The sequence below is a fragment of the Portunus trituberculatus genome, chromosome 6 (genome assembly GCF_017591435.1).
Source record: "Portunus trituberculatus isolate SZX2019 chromosome 6, ASM1759143v1, whole genome shotgun sequence".
Classification (NCBI taxonomy): Eukaryota; Metazoa; Arthropoda; class Malacostraca; order Decapoda; family Portunidae; genus Portunus; species Portunus trituberculatus.
Window position 1 is genome coordinate 6,650,561 of NC_059260.1, and position 22,331 is coordinate 6,672,891.

Genomic DNA, 22,331 nt, shown 5'->3' on the forward strand with positions numbered 1-22,331 from the left:
TTTCTGGCCAAAACAAGTGAAAAAAATTGATGTTCATGAGACAAAATTGTAAGAAAAACACGCTATCACACATCCCACACTCACCAAACACACACCACACCAGCACACACCATTCCCACACCTGCACACACCAGCAAATCATAAACAACTCTTTGCAAACACTGGAAAACGTAAAAAACACACACCAAAAAAATATATAGTTTACACACAAAAAAAACTTACACACACACACGCACGCACCACATACACACCACACCTGCGGAAACCTTTCCCACACCCGCACACACCAGCACAGTATACAGCTTGGTGTGTGGAGGGAGATATGGAGGAAAGAAAAGCAGATAGTGGAGGGAAAAATTAGAAAAATTGTCAGGTTTTGAAGTGAGATTTAGAAAAGTACTATTTTGACTATGATAGAAGTGAGATAGGAGAGTCAAAATTGGAGGGAAGGTGGAGGAAACATGGAGGAAATAGTCTATGGAAGGAAAAGCCTGGAGGTAACCTGTGGAGGGAGATATAGAGGAAACAAGACAAACATTACCTAAACAAAAAGCACCAAAAATTACCTTAAAATATTGCATCACACAACAAAACACACACACACACACCCAAAACAACCTCAAATCACACCTGGAAAACACCTACAATAAGTCTACCCTAGCCAACCCACACCAAAAAAATAAACAATATACCTACATAGCTATAGCTGACATTACAAAAACTTACAAAAAATACACTTACACACCCACCACACTCACAGCACACCTGCAGACACCTCTCCCACACCCACACACACTCACCTCTCCTCTGGAACTTGGTGAGTGGAGTATTTGTGGAGTTTTGCCGCAGAGAGGACACAGGCAGCCCGTCACCACCAGCGGCTCTCCAAGGACCAGTTGTGACATTGTGGCAAGCCATGGTGCACCTCTGGAATAGTGATAGTTGTTATAGTAGTGGTAGTAATAGTATAAATGAGGCGTGACAAGGCGTAGGAAAGGAGAAAAACTGACTAAAGGCCAACACAGAAAAGGGTCTATGTGGGAGGCACTGAAGCAGGGTGATGCACACTGCCTAACACACAATAACACCAACATATCTCAGTAATTGCTTCAACTATCAAACTATCAAGCATATGGGAGTGCACAAACTACCTACAGAGGCAATATGGGGGCGTAGTAAATGAGAAAAACTGAAAATAGTTAACACAGAAATGGCCGATGTGGCAGGCAGGATGGCGGACACTGCCTAACACAATAACACCACCATATCTCAGTAACCGCTTCAACTATCACACTATTACGGATATGGAAGTTGTATGGGTGCATAAGCTATCTATGGAGGCAATATGGGGGCACAACAAGGCGTAGGAGGGCAGGAATGGTAAACCTACAGAGTTTCACCACCTTGCCCTTTCTGGACGAAACTATTTTTTTCTGGTAGATTTTGGCTTGCTTTTAATTAAAATACCACTTGTTTTTGGCACAAATCAACCAATTTTTTTTTACAGCCCCGAAACATATTATGATTTCCATAAAAAAACAACTGGTAAATGAATTAAAAACAAGCCGAAATCTACCTGAAAAAATTAGTTTCCTCCAGAAAAGAACCTAACCTAACCCAACCTAACCTAATCTAACCTAACTAAACCTAATCTAACCAAACCTAACTAAACTTAACCTAACCTAACCCAACTAAACCTAATCTCAGGGGCCGTCGTGATTGGTGGAAATAATTATGCTTTTTTTTTTTTCATTGGCCCTAACCTAACCTAACCTATCAAAGAACAGATTCAATCAGCGTAAACAATTAAGCCCATGCTCAGACAATGGTATGTCACGGAGCCCGCCGAGCCGCCGCACACCATCAGTGTGCGGCAGGGTTTGATGCGGGAGGCGAGGCTATTGTCACGGCTGATCACCAAAACACCAAAACACGCTTAAATAAAAAAAAAAAAAATGTGTCGCCATTCAAAAAGGTTGCATCTAGTATATATGGGGTTCAAATTACTCGTAATCAGGAGTTCTATCTCTTGAGGTGGGTAAAAAAAAAAAAAACACGTAGCTGATTGTGGTGAAACACTGCAGTAATACCGCAGGAATGACCACCACAAATGAGGCAACAAAATCCCGAAAGTTGCTTATTAAAGACGCACTTATTTTCAGTTTACCAGACTTTTTTCACCTTAATTGGCACGTCTCACTACTCTACATACTTCACCTAATAACCATGTACACTCACACACTTGGGAATAACTCACCTGCTCCACAAATGTTCAAAAGCTGTCAATGTCAACACTCCAAGCTAGCAATGACGGGTGTTCTGGCTGGTTCTGGTTGGTGTCGGAAGTAATGCCTTTTGGAACGGCACTTCCTGATGTGTTTTCCTGTCGCTCCGGGTTTTTTATATTGCTGTTTATTAATTTTACTGTTGTTATATTCACTGTCTGTTTTTTTTTTTTTTTTTTTTTTCTTTTTTAGTTTTGCATATTTCTTTTCTGTTTTTGTCTTTTTCTCCAAAATTCTAACAATATGTCTTTTGGTATTTTCAATTTCACTGTTTTCATATAGCAAACAGTGCTTCCACTTTCAAGGAAATATCCTTATTTTAGGAAATTTTTATGTCACAAGGATCATGTTAAGGAAATTACTAAATCTAAGGAAATTCTAAGGAAATTGGCTTATTTCATTAAAATATATAAATTTTCTAGCAGCAACTAATATTGTACAGAGCAAAGCCAGAGAACTTGGATATGATCATCCTGATGTAAGATCGTTTTATTCCCACTGCAGAGATTTTCTAAGAGAATGTGTAGAGCAGATCCTCTCTAGATTTGATAACATTGGAGATTTTGATTTTTTATCTTGCCTATCTCCTGAAGTAGCCCAAAATCTAACTCTTCCTTCACTGGCCCCTATTTTTGAAAGGTTGCCATACTTGAAGGATGTTGTTGACCTACAGCAAACAAACCTTGAATGGAGACAGACAACTATCTGAGTTCTAGTGTGTCAAAAAGTTTAGATCACAGTGTGTTTTGGCAGTCAGTTTTTGAAGCTAAAAATATAGCAGGGAATATACAAAATCCACAGCTCAGCAGGATGGTTTCACTATTGTTCTCACTCCCTTACTCAAATGCAGCTGTAGAAAGATTGTTTAGTCAGCTGAAACTGATTAAGAATGACCATCGAGCATCACTTAAGAATGAAAGCGTACTTGGTCTAATTACAGCAAAGACAGCTTTCCAGAAGAAAGTTCAACATCAGGCTGCAGTCATAGATCCACCACATAGTATGCTTAGACTCCACAGTAAAATGAAAGCCAGTGCAGATAATGATCAATGTTCAAATATCAGAAAACTATTCCTAAGCGGTTTCAAGGAAAAATAATGTTTACAATTTAGTATCACTGTTGGTATGCCATATAAGGAAAGAGATGGGGAGAGCCAGACTCTGCCAGAGAGGAAAGTTGTGTTGTGTTACCTTTGTGACAGGAGTATAAATTTTATATTTGTAGTTTTGTTTATTGCAACAATGCCCAAAGAGAAGAAAATGTATTTTTTTGGCATGTAGGATACAGTATATTTATTCATACCACAGAATATAGATTTTCATAGTCTTATTAATTGCACCAAAGAGAAGATTGTGTATTTTAAGTTGGCATGCAGGATATACCCTGTACCATGGACCTCTGTAACACTGGAGTCCAGTGTTACAGAGGTCTATGGGAATTTGTGTAATTTATGTGAAAGGAATATATATTGTTATAGTCTTATTGTACCAAAGAGAAAGAATACTTATTTCAGTTGGCATGTAGGATTTATTTATTAACATTAAACAAGATGTGAATTGTTTTTATGAATTATGAATTATTTTTATGAATTTTTGTGAATTAATAAGTAATTGTTAAACAATTAATTAAACGATTAAAAAGACAAATGGTACTTTTATATGACAACCTCTGTTTAGCTTGAATGAAAAGAATGCAAAAAATTATACCTAAGAAAGTTAGGGAAAATATAAAGAAATGTTGGATTGAGGTCAAGGAAACCTAAGGAAATTTTACGAGAGGTTAAAGGAATTTAAGATTTTGGGTGTGAAGCACTGATAGCAAATCTCCTAGTATGGCATCTGTGTCTTCTTGGTAGGGTCGTTGTAGGACTGGGTGTCTCTGTCAATACTTAATTTAAGTGTCTGGCCAGTGTCTTGTAACGTGGTGCAGTTTTTGTTACTTGTATTTATTTTTCATACCTACTGATATGACGATATCTTGTGAATGATACTCCTATATATTTCTAATGGCAACACAATATCTCTTGATATAATAAAATGCATAATGTATCGACTTGTTTTCCTATCAGTTGAAAGAGATGCAAAACAATATCTGGTTTGCAAGTGAAGCGAAATTAGTCAACAATTTGTTGCATGGCGCCACAGCGTCTGAGGTGATATGATGCCACAATATAGTTGCATGGAAATACTAGTAGTAATGTGTAAACTGACACACTCCCGTTCATGATGGCGAAGGTGGGCAGGTGTGGGTGTTGGCGGTGCTGGAGAAGATATTTACATGCTTGTGTGTAGATAGATAGATAGATAACTTGGTAATTTGATAGGTTCATTCATAGGGAAATGAACAACATTTCGATGGTGTATACACTGCTACAACAATAAACTTATCAATCAATCAATTAAACATCAATCGGATTTAAAAGGCGAGTGATTAGAGGGTGGCGATCGAGACTCCCGAGACAGGTTTGCTCTGCGTCACTCGGAGGGATAAACGGTCAACGGGGCCCTATACTGATTAGCCTGTGTGTTAATCAAGCCAATTACTTCGTCTAGGAACATTTGTAGCATGTACAACAATGATTTGGCGATCTTTTTGCGGCTTTTCAAGGTGGATCTGGTGACGTAGAATATTTCCATTTGGCAACTCCCCACCACGTCCACCACCACCACCGCCGCCAGTGACCAGACGTCCTCTTCCTCACCAGACACGAGACCTGGGAACACGGTGACCGCCCCACTTGCCCCACCTAGTCCACCAGCTCCACCTGCTCAGTGAGAGGGTGAGTCTATTAATAGAGTGGAGGTAACAAACATGATGAGACAGTGATGGGACGGTAATGGGGCGGATAATTTAATAGAAAGCTGTATAATAATGCACTGAAGGGGTGACGTGACGTGTGGGAGTGAGTGGATAGAGAAGGGTAGTTAATTAATGGTGCCACAGTGTCATTAGTGATGGGACGGTGATGGGACAGTGACGGGGTTGACAGGCTGTACTAGGAAGGTGTGTCGTGCATTGAAGGAGTCACATGTGGACAGTTAGCGGTAAGGTAGTTAATTAGGCGTATGGTAGTTATAATGCGTGGGAGGGTGGTGCCTGCTTTAACAAGAAACACAAGAGGGCATGGCGAGGTGGACTGCTGGAAGATAATTACACTGAACTCTGCTTTATGTAGTGCATCAATCACCACCACAAGATGGAGACACTCTTTGTAAGAGTTACACGCCGCCTCCTGACACTTCTAGTAAACACTTCTAGTAAACACTCTCTCTCTCTCTCTCTCTCTCTCTCTCTCTCTCTCTCTCTCTCTCTCTCTCTCTCTCCTCGCCTGCCAGACGTCAGTTTTCTCCGGAACACGTGGATCTGTGTGTCTTGAGTCACTTCATTATATAGTGAGGGCGGCTGCGGAGGCGTATGGGCTGACTGGGAAGCTTGGGCGTGAGCATGCATGGGCGGGACAAATATGGGCGGGAGTGGGTGTGGAGCTGTTGACGCTGCCCATAGCTTTGTGTGTGTGTGTGTGTGTGTGTGGTAAGTGTGTGTGTGTGTGTGTGTGTGTGTGATTCTCTCTCTCTCTCTCTCTCTCTCTCTCTCTCTCTCTCTCTCTCTCTCTCTCTCTCTCTCTCTCTCTCTCTCTCTCTCTCTCTCTCTCTCTCTCTCTCTCTCGTGTCGTCTGGTCTGGTCTGGTCTCCTTGCTGTGTCTCGTCTTGTTGACCAGCGTCTGAGGTGATATGATGCTGCAATATAGTGGCATGGAAATACTAGTAGTATTGTGTAAACTGACACACTGCCGTTCATGATGGCGAAGGTGGGCAGGTGTGGGTGTTGGCGGTGCTGGTGGAGATATCTACATGCTTGTGTGTAGATAGATAGATACATAAGCTGGTAATTTGTTAGGTTCATTCATACATAAATTGACAACAGTTCGATGGTGTATACACTGCTATAACAATAAACTTATCAATCAATCAAGTAAACATCAATGAGATTTAAAAGGCGAGTGATGAGAGTGTGGGGAACAGCGGGGGAGGGGGAGGTGGAGAGGAGACGAGCGAGGCTCCTGAGACAAGTTTGGTGTGCGTCACTGACAGGGATAAACTCTCCGTGTCAAGGCCCCATCACACCAGAGGCGGTCCTTACTACGCGCAGCAGGTTCTCAACACGTTCATAAAATTTTTGAGGACGTAGTGGAGACGTGATGGAATTGCGAAATCCTCCACTGCTACGTATCTACCAAGCCTTTACTGCGTACGTCCCTTGATATCGCTACGATATCACTGTGTCCAATCGGGTTTAACTACGGTCATAACACGCATGTGATCAGGCTCCCGCCACGCTCACTAAGTTCCCGCCATGCTCACTGGGTTCTTACCACGTGCCCAACCAGCGCGCAATACGCTCACGTGACGCAAGCCGGAAGTGCTGCTTCCTGTCACTTCAGTTCTCGCCTCTCTTCTCTCATCAGTGGTTCTCCAGCTCTTACATCATTATATTAATTATCCTCATAACGTCATGCTGCCCAAATTAACTTCAAACTTTCCATCAGTCTGTGGTAATGACCAAACTGGAGCGACTTTTCAAGGTGGAGCTGGTGACGTAGAATATTTTCATTTGGCAACTGACCACCACCACCACCACTGACCAGACGTCCATTTCATCACCAGACACGAGACCTGGGGTGGGGGGAGAGGGAGAGAAAATGTTGTGCTCTGATAAGATATTCTTATTTTTCCTCTTTCTTCTATTCTTTCCTGTCCTCTTTCTCACTCACTTATTCACTCACTCACTCACTCACTCACTCTGAATCCTGTCCTCCACTACCACCACTCCCACCATCAGTTCATTCCTCCACCACGGACACAAACACGTCTTGAAGGAAGGTTAGTCCGCCGCCCAGAGTCACCTCGGCTGTCTGGCTGGCCACCCTGCGTGCCGCGGGACCAGAGGAGCGGTGGAGGGCTGCGGTCGGGGTTGCGGGTGTAACACTGTGTATGAATATTGTTTGTGTTTTAATTAAGGCGTGTACACACTTGTTGCATTTCCACGTATCGGATCACCGTTGCGTAGCAGTGTTGACAGGATAGTGCTTCACCGTTGCGTGTCAAAATATGACACAAAGTTACGCAACGGGTTTGATCCGCCATTTTTCGGTATTTTGGCGTCATCTCAAAGGAATGATACACAACTCACCAACCTTCGTGTGTGTGTGTGTGTGTGTGTGTGTGTGTGTGTGTACAAGGAGCGTGGGATCGTCCAGTTGCATGTTCAGTGTTGTCGTGGACGGGCATGATTATTTTTTGCAATTTTGACCCCAATTGCAGACAAACACAAAATCAGTTGTGTGTATCCTTGTCACGTTTTGATACAGTTCCGTCACATGCTGGAATTTCAAGTCAGTCAACACAGTATTGTTTCATTACACATACATAGAGTGTAGACACCCACCAACTCCGTCATTCATTTTTCCTTTTATTGATTTGATGTTCATGAATAAAACTAAACGTGGCCACAGACAAACTGCAGATTTGCACTCATGGCTACGGTCAGGAACAAACTGAATGACACTGTTGCATCACTCAACGATGATACACCACCCGGATAGGCAAAAATGGGTACAATACCCTGTTGCATCGTATTGTATCACAGTGTGATACGCAACGATGAAACGATGCGTGGAAATTCAGTAAGTGTGTACACACCTTTAGAAAGTGTTGGTGGTGGCAATGTCAGTGTGGTGTGTATGGTGGTGGTGGTGGTGGTGATTGTGGTGGTAACTATTGGTGGTGTGTTTGCTTGTTTTGCATCGTGAATATTGATTGATTGAGTGGCTGAAAGATTGACGGATTGATGGATAGATTGCCTGTCTAACTAATAGATTCACTGACTGACTGATATTTGGACTGACTCACTGACTGACTGACTGACTGATTAAATGAATAAAATACTAACTAAATGACTGACTATCTGGCTGACTGACTATTTGGCTAACTGACTGAATGACTGAATGATTGACTAACTGACTGTCTGACACACTGGTTGATTGTCTGTTTGACAAATGGCGCCTGTCCTTGGCAGAAAAAGCATCGCGCGGTACGAAGGCGCTTAGAAGTGTACCGTAGGATGTATGTGGTGCGCGTGGCCAGGCACGTGTTGCCGTACGCGAGTGTGCACGTGTAGGGACCTGACAAGTGTGTAGAGAAACAATGAAGACGACAGTGGCAAAGGGAATCGGATAAGCGCCTGACACCACGTATATGTCACCCACGATTCCACCCACGCCCACGCCCGTGCTACGTGGGTCCGAAAGCGTGTAGGTTGGGAGGGATGTGTCTTCAGGGACTCCCCGGTTGACACGAAACAGTAGGGGAAGGTTGGCGATGCAATTAATGCGGGAACTGGCAGTGGTTGTGGTGGTGTTGGTGGTGGTGGTAGTGGTATTTATATGCTTGTGTGAAGATAGATGGATAAGCGGGTAATTTGATGGGTTGATAGATATGTAAATGGACAGTTGGGCAAACAAATAGATAGATGGATAGGCAGGCAGATAGATAAGTCAATAAATTCGTAAATGATTAACAATATAGATGTGCATGTAGATAGAAAAAGTCTATATTCCTCTACTTAGTGTCCTGTCACCCTGGTTTATTGTCAGAAATACTCGTATATCAGGCGGTAGAAATGGTGAATGAAAAAATAGTACAGTCTGCCTTTTAAGCACCTTGTTTATTGCCTCGCGGGAGTTGCTACACTCGCTGTACAAGATACAATTTAATATTTCCTGCTTTGACAAATAACAAAAGCTGGACACGATAACGAAGAGGAAGATGTCACAATAACCAATAAATCGACATGTTGTATTTGTATAAGCATAGCGTCTCATTAATAAGAGATTTAGTGACAGATAGTTATCATAAACATATATACATGCGTCCTGACTTCACAGATAACCTTTTGCTACGGCAGTAGTCTCTTAGCGGTGGTGGTGGTGAACACAGTTGTGGCGGTGGGCTATACTGACCCATGCACATCCACACCCAGAGACACACACACACACACACACACACACACACACACACACACACACACACACACACACACACACACACACACACACACACACACACAAATAAAGTGAAGTGTTGCTATATTACCGACAGTTTTCAAGGAGCACCAAGAGGCAATCAGTATGAGAAACCGTGCAAGCCTTCACCACACTGCCTAATCTTCGTCTATTAAAGGTATTTATAAGGCTATTCACTTAATGTTAGGTTTTCTTTACATATGAGAGTGAAAACAGTACGCAAATATTTTCAAGTAATGGTATAAGGAGCATAAAAGAGCAAGGCGTCTGTATTACCCTCTCATATTTGTTTCCTTCACTTACCCTCGGCCAAACATGTGTCACAAGGTAGCCACCAGTCTAACATTTCATTTAGTCTAGTCAAAATTTCTCTGTGTGGCTTAATTTTGGTTTGGTGAGATGATAAAGGCTATATATGGATGTCCCGCCGCCGGTGTTGCCTCCAGGCCGCTTCCCCCCCGACGGTCCCCTAGCCAACACCCTACACCCGCCCTCACCCACCCGTCACCAGCCTGTTGGGTCAAATACTTTTTTTCCAATATTTCCTGACGCTAATATTACGCTTCCATGGTATGTTTTTATGGTTTCTATAAATGTTTCGTTGTGTTTGAAGTGTGTTCCGCGCCTGTGCTGGGTAAATATGTGGCGTTTAGTGGTGTTTTATGGCGTATGTTAAAGGCTTTTTAACGCTCAAAATTTCCCACCTGGAGTTTTGAGCTTTTTCATTTCAAGGTATAAGTGGGCCTTTATGGTAGCAAAAGAGTGTCTGTCCTCTTTTAAGTGTGAAATCAATCTATTGAGTGAAATATGTGGACTTTGAAATGGTGTTTGGTGCTGTTGTAAAAAGCTCTTATTTTTCTTTATTTTATTTGCTCACGTTTCTGCTTCTCGGTCTAACACGCTGTAGAATGCCCTAAAAGATAGCTCAGACTCCCTGAAATGTGATAAAATACACGCTAAGTGAAAATGGCTTGACTTTATAGGACGTTTTAAGAGATTTATGGGTTAAAATGTTTTTGTACTTTTAACGTACTTAATTTAGACCTTTTTTAAAAACCAGTTAAGCTGGAGATATTTTGATATTTTGAAAATTAGTTTAAGTATTTATCACGTCATAAAATAACAAGCATTTGGCCGTGGCTTCGTTTTTGTAAAAGTCATTTTGAAATGAAATGATTTACGTAATTTAGCCGAGTCACCCCGTTCCCGTTCTCTCTCGGATGACCACAGCCCACCCAGGTAGTGGCTGGCGCCAATTTTCCAAAGCCACAGTTCGTCGATATTTTGCCTAATATCTAGTGATTTCTACGTGTTTTCGTGGGTTTCTAGGTTCAGATGTTTAGATAATTGTAGCAGAAAGAGGAAGAAAGTTGAAATAAAGGAGGATAAAGAGGAAGAGAGGAGAAAGGGAGGAGGAAGAGGAGCAGCAGCAAAGCCATAATACTTAAGTCACCCTCCATTTCCTGAATATTTTGTCTAATATCTAGTGTTTTGATGTGTTTCTAGGCTCAGACGTGTGGATGGAAGGAGGAGGAGGAAGAAGAAGGAGTAACAATGGAGAAGGATGAAGAAGAAATGAGAAATAAAGGTGGAATAAGAGAAGGAGCCAAGGTGTAATATTTAGGTAAGTTCTTTATAATGCATACTGTTGGTTTTGGGATAGATTTGGGGTATTTTAAACTTGTTCATTAGTTCTGCTCTCTCTCTCTCTCTCTCTCTCTCTCTCTCTCTCTCTCTCTCTCTCTCTCTCTCTCTCTCTCTCTCTCTTAGCTAAATGAGAATAGATTAATTAGAGATACCCAACATGGCTTTAGATCAGGGAGGTCCTGTCTTACAAATTTGCTCGATATCTTAGAATATATTACCAAGGAGTTAGATGATGGAAATAGCATAGATGTTATATATCTAGATTTTAGCAAGGCGTTTGATAAGGTACCGCATAGGAGGCTAGTGTACAAATTGAGACTACATGGGATAGGGGTAGGTTAGTTGATTGGATTAGTGAATGGCTTTCTGATAGGAAACAGAGAGTAGTATTAAATGGGGCAATGTCTGAGTGGAAGGAAGTGGTTAGTGGGTACCCCAAGGATCAGTGCTAGGACCTCTTCTTTTCTTGGTGTACATTAACGATTTAGATATAGGAATTAGTAGCAAAGTATCAAAGTTTGCAGATGATACTAAGATAGCATGTGCAGTACAGGGTGAAAAGGACAATTACAGAATACAACGAGACCTGGACAGGCTGATAGCATGGGCAGACAGGTGGCAGATGGAGTTTAATTCTAATAAGTGTCAGGTTATGCATTTAGGTAAAGACAACACAAACTTTAACTATGAGATGGAGAGATGTTGGCTAGAGGCAGTAGAGGAAGGAAAGGATTTAGGAGTAGTGATAGACAGGACTATGAAATTTTCAAAGCAATGTTTAGAAGCAAGAAATAGGGCAAATAGGATCCTGGCTTTTATAAATACAAATGTTAGTTATAAAAGTAAGGAAGTGGTGCGTACCTTATATAATTCCTATGTTAGGCCCCATTTAGAGCATTGCATACAGGCCTGGTCACCCCACTATAGGCAGGATATCAACATGTTAGAAGCAGTTCAGAGAAGAGCAACTAGGATGATACCAGCATTAAAGCGCCTGGAGTATAGAGATAGATTAAAGGAATTAAACATGTTTTCATTTGAGAGGAGATGTATAAGAGGGATATGATAGAGTTATTTCAAATGTTCTCAGATACAAACTACATAGATGTGAGATCTTTCTTTACCTTAGAGGAGGAAGTAGGACTACAAATCATGGCAGGAAGATTAGAAAGCAAGGCTGCAGGTTAGATAGAAGAAAATATTTCTTTAGTCATAGAGTGGTAGACTTCTGGAATGCATTGCCAGAGACGGTTGTAAATAGCACTAGTTTGACAATGTTTAAAACAGATTAGATAAGCACTTAAATTTATTAGATTTATAATTATGTATAGCACTGCATGATAGTTTTTATAAGAAATTTACTATAGTTAAATAAGACATGATCCCCATGTATGGGGACCACAAATTGTAGAGGATTTCGCTGCAGGACTTAGCCCTGTTAATGGGCCAAATATTTAGAATTAGTATATAATGTATTGTGTACTTGTAAGTGTATCTTTAAGTACTGATGACGAGGTCGCTGTGCGACTGATACAGGATAACCTAGATGGGCCCTGGTGGCCCTTTGTTATCCTATTATTTATGTTATGTTATGTTATGTTATGACCCAAACACCTCCATTTCGGTATTGGGAATATAATACACATGTTATTTTCCTTTTCCTTTACCATTTCGTATTATATTTCTTTTATTTGAATGTGATTTTGCATTTATAAGAAGTTTGAGTGATAGAGGAAGTGTATAGGATGATGTGGACATTTTGCGTAGAAGACGTGTGAGAAACCTCGGCCATTGTTAGCTCTGTGTTGAGATTGACAGTTTTGAAGCTTTGTGGAGCAGGTGAGTTATTCCCAGGTGTGTGCGTGTACATGGTTATTAGGTGAAGTTTGTAGAGTGAGTGAGACGCGCCAATTAAGGTGAAAAAAGTTTTGCCAAGTGAAAATAATTGAGTGTTTGTGGTTTTGTTGCCTCATAACATACATAAATAATAGGATAACAAAGGGCCACCAGGGCCCATCTAGGTCATCCTGTATCAGTCGCACAGCGACCTCGTCATCAGTACTTAAAGATACACTTACAAGTACACAATACATTATATACTAATTTTAAATATTTGGCCCATTAACAGGGCTAAGTCCTGCAGCGAATTTCTCTAATCTGTGATCCCCATACATGGGGATCATGTCTTGTTTAACTATAGTAAATTTCTTATAAAACTATCATGCAGTGCTATACATAATTATAAATCTAATAAATTTAAGTGCTTATCTAATCTGTTTTAAACATTGTCAAAGTAGTGCTATTTACAACCGTCTCTGGCAATGCATTCCAGAAGTGTACCACCCTATGACTAAAGAAATATTTTCTTCTATCTAACCTGCAGCCTTGCTTTCTAATCTTCCTGCCATGATTTGTAGTCCTACTTCCTCCTCTAAGGTAAAGAAAGATCTCACATCTATGTAGTTTGTATCTGAGAACATTTGAAATAACTCTATCATATCCTCTTATACATCTCCTCTCAAATGAAAACATGTTTAATTCCTTTAATCTATCTCTATACTCCAGGCGCTTTAATGCTGGTATCATCCTAGTTGCTCTTCTCTGAACTGCTTCTAACATGTTGATATCCTGCCTATAGTGGGGTGACCAGGCCTGTATGCAATACTCTAAATGGGGCCTAACATAGGAATTATATAAGGTACGCACCACTTCCTTACTTTTATAACTAACATTTGTATTTATAAAAGCCAGGATCCTATTTGCCCTATTTCTTGCTTCTAAACATTGCTTTGAAAATTTCATAGTCCTGTCTATCACTACTCCTAAATCCTTTCCCTCCTCTACTGCCTCTAGCCAACATCTCTCCATCTCATAGTTAAAGTTTGTGTTGTCTTTACCTAAATGCATAAGCTGACACTTTTTAGAATTAAACTCCATCTGCCACCTGTCTGCCCATGCTATGAGCCTGTCCAGGTCTCGTTGTATTCTGTAATTGTCCTTTTCACCTTGTACTGCACATGCACATATATGCGGTGGTGATTCCTGCCCTCCTACGCCTTGTTGCGCCCCCATATTGCCTCCATAGATACCTTATGCACCCATACACCTTCCATTGTTAACCCCATCTATAAAGAAGCGATGCCTCCAACCAGAAATGCAAAAAGGTGTTCTTGAATTAAAGCTTGAGGTTGGCTAATGTTGGCATGAGCAAAATGGCGAAACCTACAGAGCTTCACCACCTTGCCCTTTCTGCACGAAACCATTTTTTTGTGTTAGATTTTGGCTTGCTTTGAATTAAAATAGCACTTGTTTTTTGCGCAAATCAAGCCATTTTTTTTACATCCCCGAAACATCATATGATTTGCATCAACAAACAAGTGGTAAATGAATTAAAAACAAGCCGAAATTGAACACAAAAAATGAGTTTGGTCCAGAAAAGAAGGTAACCTAACTAAACCTAAGGTAAGGTAACCCAACCCAACTTAACCTAACCCAACCTAATCTAACCCAACCCAACGCAACCTAATTTAACCTAACCTAACCTAACTAAAGATAAATTAACCTAACCTAACCAAACCTAACCCAACCCAACCTAACCTAACCTAACCTAACCAACTAAACCTAAGCTAACCTAATTAAACCTAACCTCAGGGGCCGTCGTGATTGGTGGAAATAATTATGCTTTTTTTTTCCTTGGCCGCCGCTTCAGTTTCAAAGAACAGAATCAATCAGCGTAAACAATTAAGCGCATGCTCAGACAATGGTGTGTCAGGAGCCCGCCGAGCCGCCGCGAGCGCCTGACACCATCAGTGTGCGGCAGGGTTTGATGTGGGAGGCTATTGTCACGGCTCATCACCAAAACACGCTTAAATTTTTAAAAATCTGTGTCGCCATTCAAAAGGTTGCACCTAGTATATATGGGGTTCAAATTACTCGTAATCAGGAGCTCGATCTCTTGAGGTGGGTAAAAAACACGTAGCTGATTGTGGTGAAACTCTGCAGTAATACCCTAGATTCTTATACTATTACTACCACTACTACAACAACTACCACTATTCCAGAGGTGCACCATGGCTTGCCACAAGGTCACAACTGGTCCCTGGAGAGCCGCTGGTGGTGACGGGCTGCCTGTGCCCTCTCTGCGGCAAAACTCCACACATACTCCACTCACCAAGTTCCAGAGGAGAGGTGAGTGTGTGTGTGTGGGAGAGGTGTCTGCAGGTGTGCTGTGAGTGTGGTGGGTGTGTAAGTGTGTTTTTTGTATGTTTTTGTAATGTCAACTATAGCTACCTATGTATAGTGTTTATTTTTTTTGGTGTGGGTTGGCTAGGGTAAACTTATTGTGGGCGTTTTCCAGGTGTGATTTAAGGGTTGTTTGTAGAGTGCAGTGTGTGTGTGTGTGTGTGTGTGTGTGTGTGTGTGTGTGTGTGTGTGTGTTTTGTTGTGTGATGCAATATTTTAAGGTAATAATTGCTGCGTTTTGGTTAGGTAATGTTTGTCTTGTTTCCTCCATATCTCCCTCCACAGGTTACCTCCAGGCTTTTCCTTCCATAGACTATTTCCTCCATGTTTCCTCCATCTTCCCTCCAATTTTGAGTCTCCTATCTCACTTCTATGATAGTCAAAATAGTACTTTTCTAAATCTCACTTCAAAACCTGACAATTTTTCTCATTTTTCCCTCCACCACCTCCTTTTCTTTCCTCCATATCTCCTCCACACACCAAGCTGTGTACTGTGCTGGTGTGTGCAGGTGTGGAAAGGTTTCTGCAGGTGTGGTGTGTGTGTGTATGTGTGTGTGTGTGTAAATGTTTTTTGTTGTGTAAACTACTATATATATTTTTTTTTTTTTTTGCATTTTCCAGTGTTTGCAAAGGGTTTTTTGTGGTTTGCTGGTGTGTGCAGGTGTGGGAATGGTGTGTGCTGGTGTGGTGTGTGTTTGGTGAGTGTGTGGTGTGTGAAAGCATTTTTTTTGCTTACAATTTTGTCTCATAAACCTCAATTTTTTCACTTGTTTTGGCTGGAAAATATTTGTCGTCTTTTTAAAATCCTCCTATTACTACCACCACCACCACCACTGTCCAACCACACCCACAACCACCACAAACAACCAACATTACCACATAAGATGCTCACAAAACCACACCATTTCACTACCATCACCACTACCACCACCTCCTCCCTACAGGATCACCGGCCGTACTAAAGGAAGTGGCTCTATGTAGGGATGGAACATGGCAACTGCACCAGCTGGGATACACCTAGCCAACTGTGAGTATTGAAGGCTGTTTTGGGTTGTTTTAGGGTGTTTGAAGACTTTGAGGGTGTTTTAAGGCTGGTTTGGGTTGTTTTAGGGTGTTTGAAGACTTTGAGGGTGTTTTAAGGCTGTTTCAGGATATGTAATGCTGTTTTAGAGTGTTTTAAGGCTATTTTAGGGTGTTTAAGGCAGTTTAAGGCTGCTTTAAGGGTGTTTAACCCATTAACGCCCAGACCTATTTCCCGTGTTGAGATTGTAGTACTTTTTGGCAAGCTGTGTGTTTGTAACCTAACCAAGACATGCTGAAGGAAAAATCATGATAACTTAAGTCAAAGCCTAAGTGAGTTGCAGAGGGTGACATAAATGATCCAGCGGGCGGATCAGTTAGCGTCTCGGCCCCATTGCATATACTTACCTTAGTAAAGGAAAAAATCAAGGTTTCTTTACTTTTTTCGTAGTATACTTAGCATCTGCGTATTTTTCTAGTTACAAATTGGGCTAATTGTAATGTTTCAAATTTGTACCTTTTATTCATAAATTGTACATGAGCAAAAATGAGTCCTAATACTTGGCATACACATATTTCTCTTTTATATCACTTTCTGCTGCACTGCTGCTATTCATCCACAAAATATACATTACTGTATTTGTTGCTATGAACATTCGACCTCATATTCATGTACGTGTGTGGAAATTTGCAAAACACTCCATGCACAGTGCGACGTCACACTTCACGCATTTTGTTGTTGGCCTTTGTCTCATCCTACTAACTGGCATCTAAGCCTTTTGCTGTCGCCAGTGCGGGTAATGAAGTGCTGTACACCATCACGTCGGAGACTCCAAGGTGTCGGCAAACCCAGTGATGAGGTGAATCTTGGCTTTTCTCTATTCACAGCAGCAGCTTTGAGGTAGCTCACTGCAATCTGGCGATGAAATTCCAGGAGGGTTATAGGCTCATCTGACACAAGTCTATGGAGCAGCCAGCTATTGATGATTGTCATGTCTATCATCCTGGTCAAGAGACACCAATACCACTTCTTCCCACGTATAGCAATGCTGTACTTTCCTATGAGCCAATCGTGCAGATCAACTCCTCCCATGCCTTTGTTATATGTCTTGATGAGTTCAGGCTGCACCATGTCGATTCTTTTCTTTCTCTTCTGTCACACCTCTGTGCCGTGGTGAGGGGATCAACACTGTCATAGTTTGTCATTACTTTGTTGTCATTCCACTTGACTACAAGGATCTTCTTCTTGTCGAACCTACAGTCATGACTTTGCTGGCCTTCACGGGACACTGCTGCAGCCTATTTTCTCGCACGGTTCCAGTGGCTCGTGTTTTTTCCAGTGAGAATGGTTAGGAGGCCACGCGATGTGAAAAGGTTATCAATCACACTGAACAAACCGTGTCCCTAGAGTCATTTCTTGGAGTGCTGAACGATTTTCACGGCCACAGTACAGGTCAAATTTGTAGCAATAACCCTCATCACCACAAAGCGACCTCAGCTTGTACCCAAACCTGATGGATGGGCTTCCCCCTGATAAATTGCTTGAGGCCATCATGACCATAGTATCTCACCATCATTTCATCAACAGATAAAGTCTTATGGAACACACCATACTGCTGGAATGAAGAATTTAGCATATCAATCAGGGGCCGGACTTTGAAAGCCTTGTCTGTGCAATCTTGTGGGCGACTGTTGTTGTCTTGTACATGTAGGTGCGCTTTTATCTTCAAGTACTTGTTCTTGGATAGAGCTTAATTGTTTGACAGTATTTTGAGCCACATCATCAGCATCAGACCAGTAAAGTGGTTCGCTAGGAAGAGTGACGTACCCAGAATAGATCAGGAAGCCAATGAAGGCTTTTGGTTCATGGTCTTCCAAGCTAAACAGGGGATCACTTTTCACTGTGTGCATAACGGATTGTTTCTCGCTTTATGAGCGCAAAGATGTCGTCGGTGAAATATCCTCAAAGATGTCAACTGGTGTGTGACCGTCAAGTTGTTGGTGCAGTTTGGCCTTCAGCTTTTCGGTTTGGTTTGACATCTCACCCCACTTGGAGTACCGTGGTATCATGTGCCTGGAAGTAGAAACAGCACTTTAGTAAATATTTAGCATTACATGCATTTCCAAGTTAAAACTCCAACAGTAATGATGAAAAATCAATGAATTAGTGTTTGAGTAATTCTGGCCACAGACAAATACCTGAGTAAACATGACATAAAGAATCTGGTGAATACACGTTAATCATCATCATATTACTTTATTAACACAAAACATGACATAATACTAAACAAATAACTAACGCTAACCTTCTTACTCCACACTGGTGTATCAACACAGTCCAGACGTCGTTTTTTCTTCATTCCTTGGCCAGGTTTGTGTGGTATGAATTTTTTCGTCTGCTAGGAGTGCCCATTAGTAATATATATGCATATAATCTGCTTATTATATGTTTATGTATCACTTCATAGGGAGCTTATAAAAGTACCTTTCACATTCAGAATAAATAATCTTACTGAATACAATAACTTCAAGTGTTACACCAAAACATTGGCTAAAGTAGCCAAGTAAATGAGTAGGCTATGTAGTCTATGAGTAACACTTTTTTGTTCTACACTGTTTCTTGCCATTCATTTTGCTATTTTCAATGGGAAACGCTCAATGTTTAGGAAATAAAACTTTCTATTTTTTTGAGGAATTTTATCCATTTTTATATGTATATATTTTTTTGCATTGATAAAGGGTGGTTCAAATTACCCCATGGGTGGTTCAGTTTACCCTGGTGGGGGGGTTCACATTACCTCATTTTTTTGATAACTGAATCACACTTATTACTTCAAAGCTGAAGAATCTTCTATGAATGATTTTTTTGTTAGTGATTTAAAGGCAATAACTTGCTTATGTTTTCATAAAATTTTTGTAAATTTATCTTAATAAATGTGGGAACAGTATCAAAGTTTGTCAAAACCTGGTCCAAATAACCCCGGTGGACACTATGAATTTCAATGGCACCAGGGACATCTTTTACCATTGGTATAAGTGTATTATCATCATCAACTTCATCCTCATCACTTAGATCATCATCAGGAGGAATGTTCACCAAGTCTATTATTACTTCTGCATCATGATCAACGTTGAACTCCTCACTACATAACAAGTGTGTAGCTTCTTGCACACTGAGGCATTTCACAGGAGCATTAGACATATTTCGCAGCTGTTGAGCAAAATAACTTTTCAAGCTAGTAAGTATATGCTCTGTAAAGTATTCATTCACAATATCAGAGAATCAGGAGGATGTATACAGTACGTCTACAGGCAACTGTGCTGCTGTGAATCTCATACTGGGTGACTGATAACGGTTCCGCCCAGTGGACCATATTTGTCACCTCTAATTGTAGTGAACTTGCAATTCGGTAGATGGTGTGATAGGGCAGATCATTCAACTGACATGTCATGTAGGAAGTGTTGTGCTTGTATAGTGAAAAGGATCAAGAAATATGACATACACTTCATCACCATTTTTTACCGAACATGAACAAAAAATTCACAAAAATTCAATCCTCCTAATGACGTGACCACTGGGGAGATTTGAATGTCGTTGCTATAAATAGGTCCTCCCACTTCTGCTTACTGTAAAAACACTTTTCTAAACTCAATTTGCTCAGCATGTTTAAGATACAGGCCATCAAAGACAGATCACCAAACATGATCCACTGGGCTGTTTTAGTGCTTTTTGTTTAAAGGCTATTTGAGGGTGTATTAGGGTGTTTTTGGCTGTTTTAAGGCTAAGCCGGGAATCGGGGTTGTGCAGTGTGGGGGTGGCGGAGTCGCTGACAAAGGGTTCATGATAGATGTGCCATTTTAAAAGACTTTCACACATAAATATCTTTTTTTATTTATTAATTTTTTATTAGTACTCAGCATGTACGAGTAGCTAATACGTGCATTTACATTGTGTTTTAACGGGCTAAAGAAGGCATTATGGGTATCTCCTATCTCAAAGCCCACCAACTATTTGACTGCTAGTGTTCTTATTGATTTAGTGATAATTACTCCTGCAGTGTATCACTTGTGTCACTATGTATCTTGTATTATCACTTCACTTATTCACTTATTCTCTATGTGTCACTGTCAAGCACTTCACTTACTTACCCACTGCTTCAATAACACTGAATTTATGGCCTCCGCACACTGAAACACTAAGGTCTCTCTCTCTCTCTCTCTCTCTCTCTCTCTCTCTCTCTCTCTCTCTCTCTCTCTCTCTCTCTCTCTCTCTCTCTCTCTCTCTCTCTCTCTCTCTCTCTAATATTAATCCAGTTTTATTTATTTCAGATTGTGTTAAGAATATGGAGAAAGACGGACCAAGGCAAGAAGAGGAGGAGGAAGAAGAAGAAGAAGAAGAAGAAGAAGAAGGAAGAGGTGGAGGAATATGAGAAGAGGAGGAGAAGAAGAGAGAGAGAAAAAGTAAAATAATAAATAGTCATTTCATAAATTTTGCTATTTCATTCTCTCTCTCTCTCTCTCTCTCTCTCTCTCTCTCTCTCTCTCTCTCTCTCTCTCTCTCTCTCTCTCTCTCTCTCTCTCTCTCTCTCTCTCTCTCTCTCTCTCTCTCTAATATTAATCCAGTTTTATTTATTTCAGATTGTGTTAAGAATATGGAGAAAGACGGACCAAGGCAAGAAGAGGAGGAGGAGGAGGAGGAAAAAGAAGAGGAAGAAGAAAAAGAAGAAGAAGAAGAAGAAGAAGAAGGAATAGGTGGAGGAATATGAGAAGAGGAGGAGAAGAAGAAAAGAGAAAAAGAAAAGGTAAAATAATAAATGTCATTTCATAAACATTTTGCTATTTCAATTTCTCTCTCTCTCTCTCTCTCTCTCTCTCTCTCTCTCTCTCTCTCTCTCTCTCTCTCTCTCTCTCTCTCTCTCTCTCTCTCTCTCTCTCTCTCTCTCTCTCTCTCTCTCTCTCTCTCTCTCTCTCTCTCCTTCCTTCCTTCCTTCCTTCCTTCCTTTTTCTTTTTTCTTATTTTCTCCTCCTCCTCCTCCTCCTCCTCCTCCTGTGCTAATACTATTACTGTTATTACTATCCCAGTGTGACCTATGTGACCTCTGACCTTTTGCTGCAGGACTCCTTGGACTGTGACTTCACTGTGACCCGAGAGGAGGTGGCCACTCAACGCTGAGGTCACACGGCTCCCTTCCTTATGCAGGTCAGTGGTGTGGTGTGTGGTGTGGGGAGGTGTGGTTGGGTTAGGTGGGTTGGGTTAGTTTGGGTAAGATTTTGAAGCCAATTTTAGGCAGTTTGGCATGTTTGGAGGGTATTTTTAAACAGTTTGGCATGTTTTAAGGACATTTTGAGACAGTTTGACATGTTTTGAGGGCATTTTAAGACAGTTTGGAGGGCATATTGAGATAGTTTGGTATGTTTTGAGGGTATAATAAGAAAATTTTGGAGGTTTTTAGGGAAATTGAAGACAGTTTGGCAGATTTGGAGGGCATATTAAGGTAGTTTGTTATGTTTTGAGGGAAATTTGAGACAGTTTAGCTGGTTTTGAGGCCATGTTAAAATAGTTTGGCATGTTTTGAAGACATTTTAAGACAGTGGCATGTTGTAAGGGCATATTAAGACAGTTTGACATGGTTTCAGGGCATATTAAGAGAGTTTGGCAGATTTTGAGTGCAATTTAAGACAGTTTGGCAGGTTTTGATGGCATTTTAAGAGTTTGGCAGGTTTTGATGGCATTTTAAGACAGTTTGGCAGGTTCTGATGGCATTTTAAGACCCACTGCTTCAATAACACTCTGAATTTATGGCCTCCACACACTGAAACACTAAGGTCTCTCTCTCTCTCTCTCTCTCTCTCTCTCTCTCTCTCTCTCTCTCTCTCTCTCTCTCTCTCTCTCTCTCTCTCTCTCTCATGTTTTGAGGACATTTTAACCCTTGGCTTACGGTGGATGAATTTATTTTCCGTTCCCTACTCACGGGTAATTTTTGAAATATCAGAAATATCAGTTGGTTTCAGTCACTATATGATCCAGTAATTCATTATCGAGCAATGCCAAGAA

At 41.0% G+C, this 22,331-nt stretch overlaps 1 long non-coding RNA gene across 1 annotated transcript; it reads left to right on the forward strand.

The window, feature by feature from the left end:
• Positions 1 to 5,004: 5,004 nt before the first annotated feature.
• LOC123518810 lies at positions 5,005 to 20,660 on the forward strand. Its single transcript, XR_006678884.1, has 4 exons — positions 5,005 to 5,065; positions 15,076 to 15,202; positions 16,201 to 16,283; positions 20,606 to 20,660. It is a non-coding gene; the product is annotated as an uncharacterized LOC123518810 (long non-coding RNA).
• The last annotated feature ends 1,671 nt before the right edge of the window (positions 20,661 to 22,331 follow it).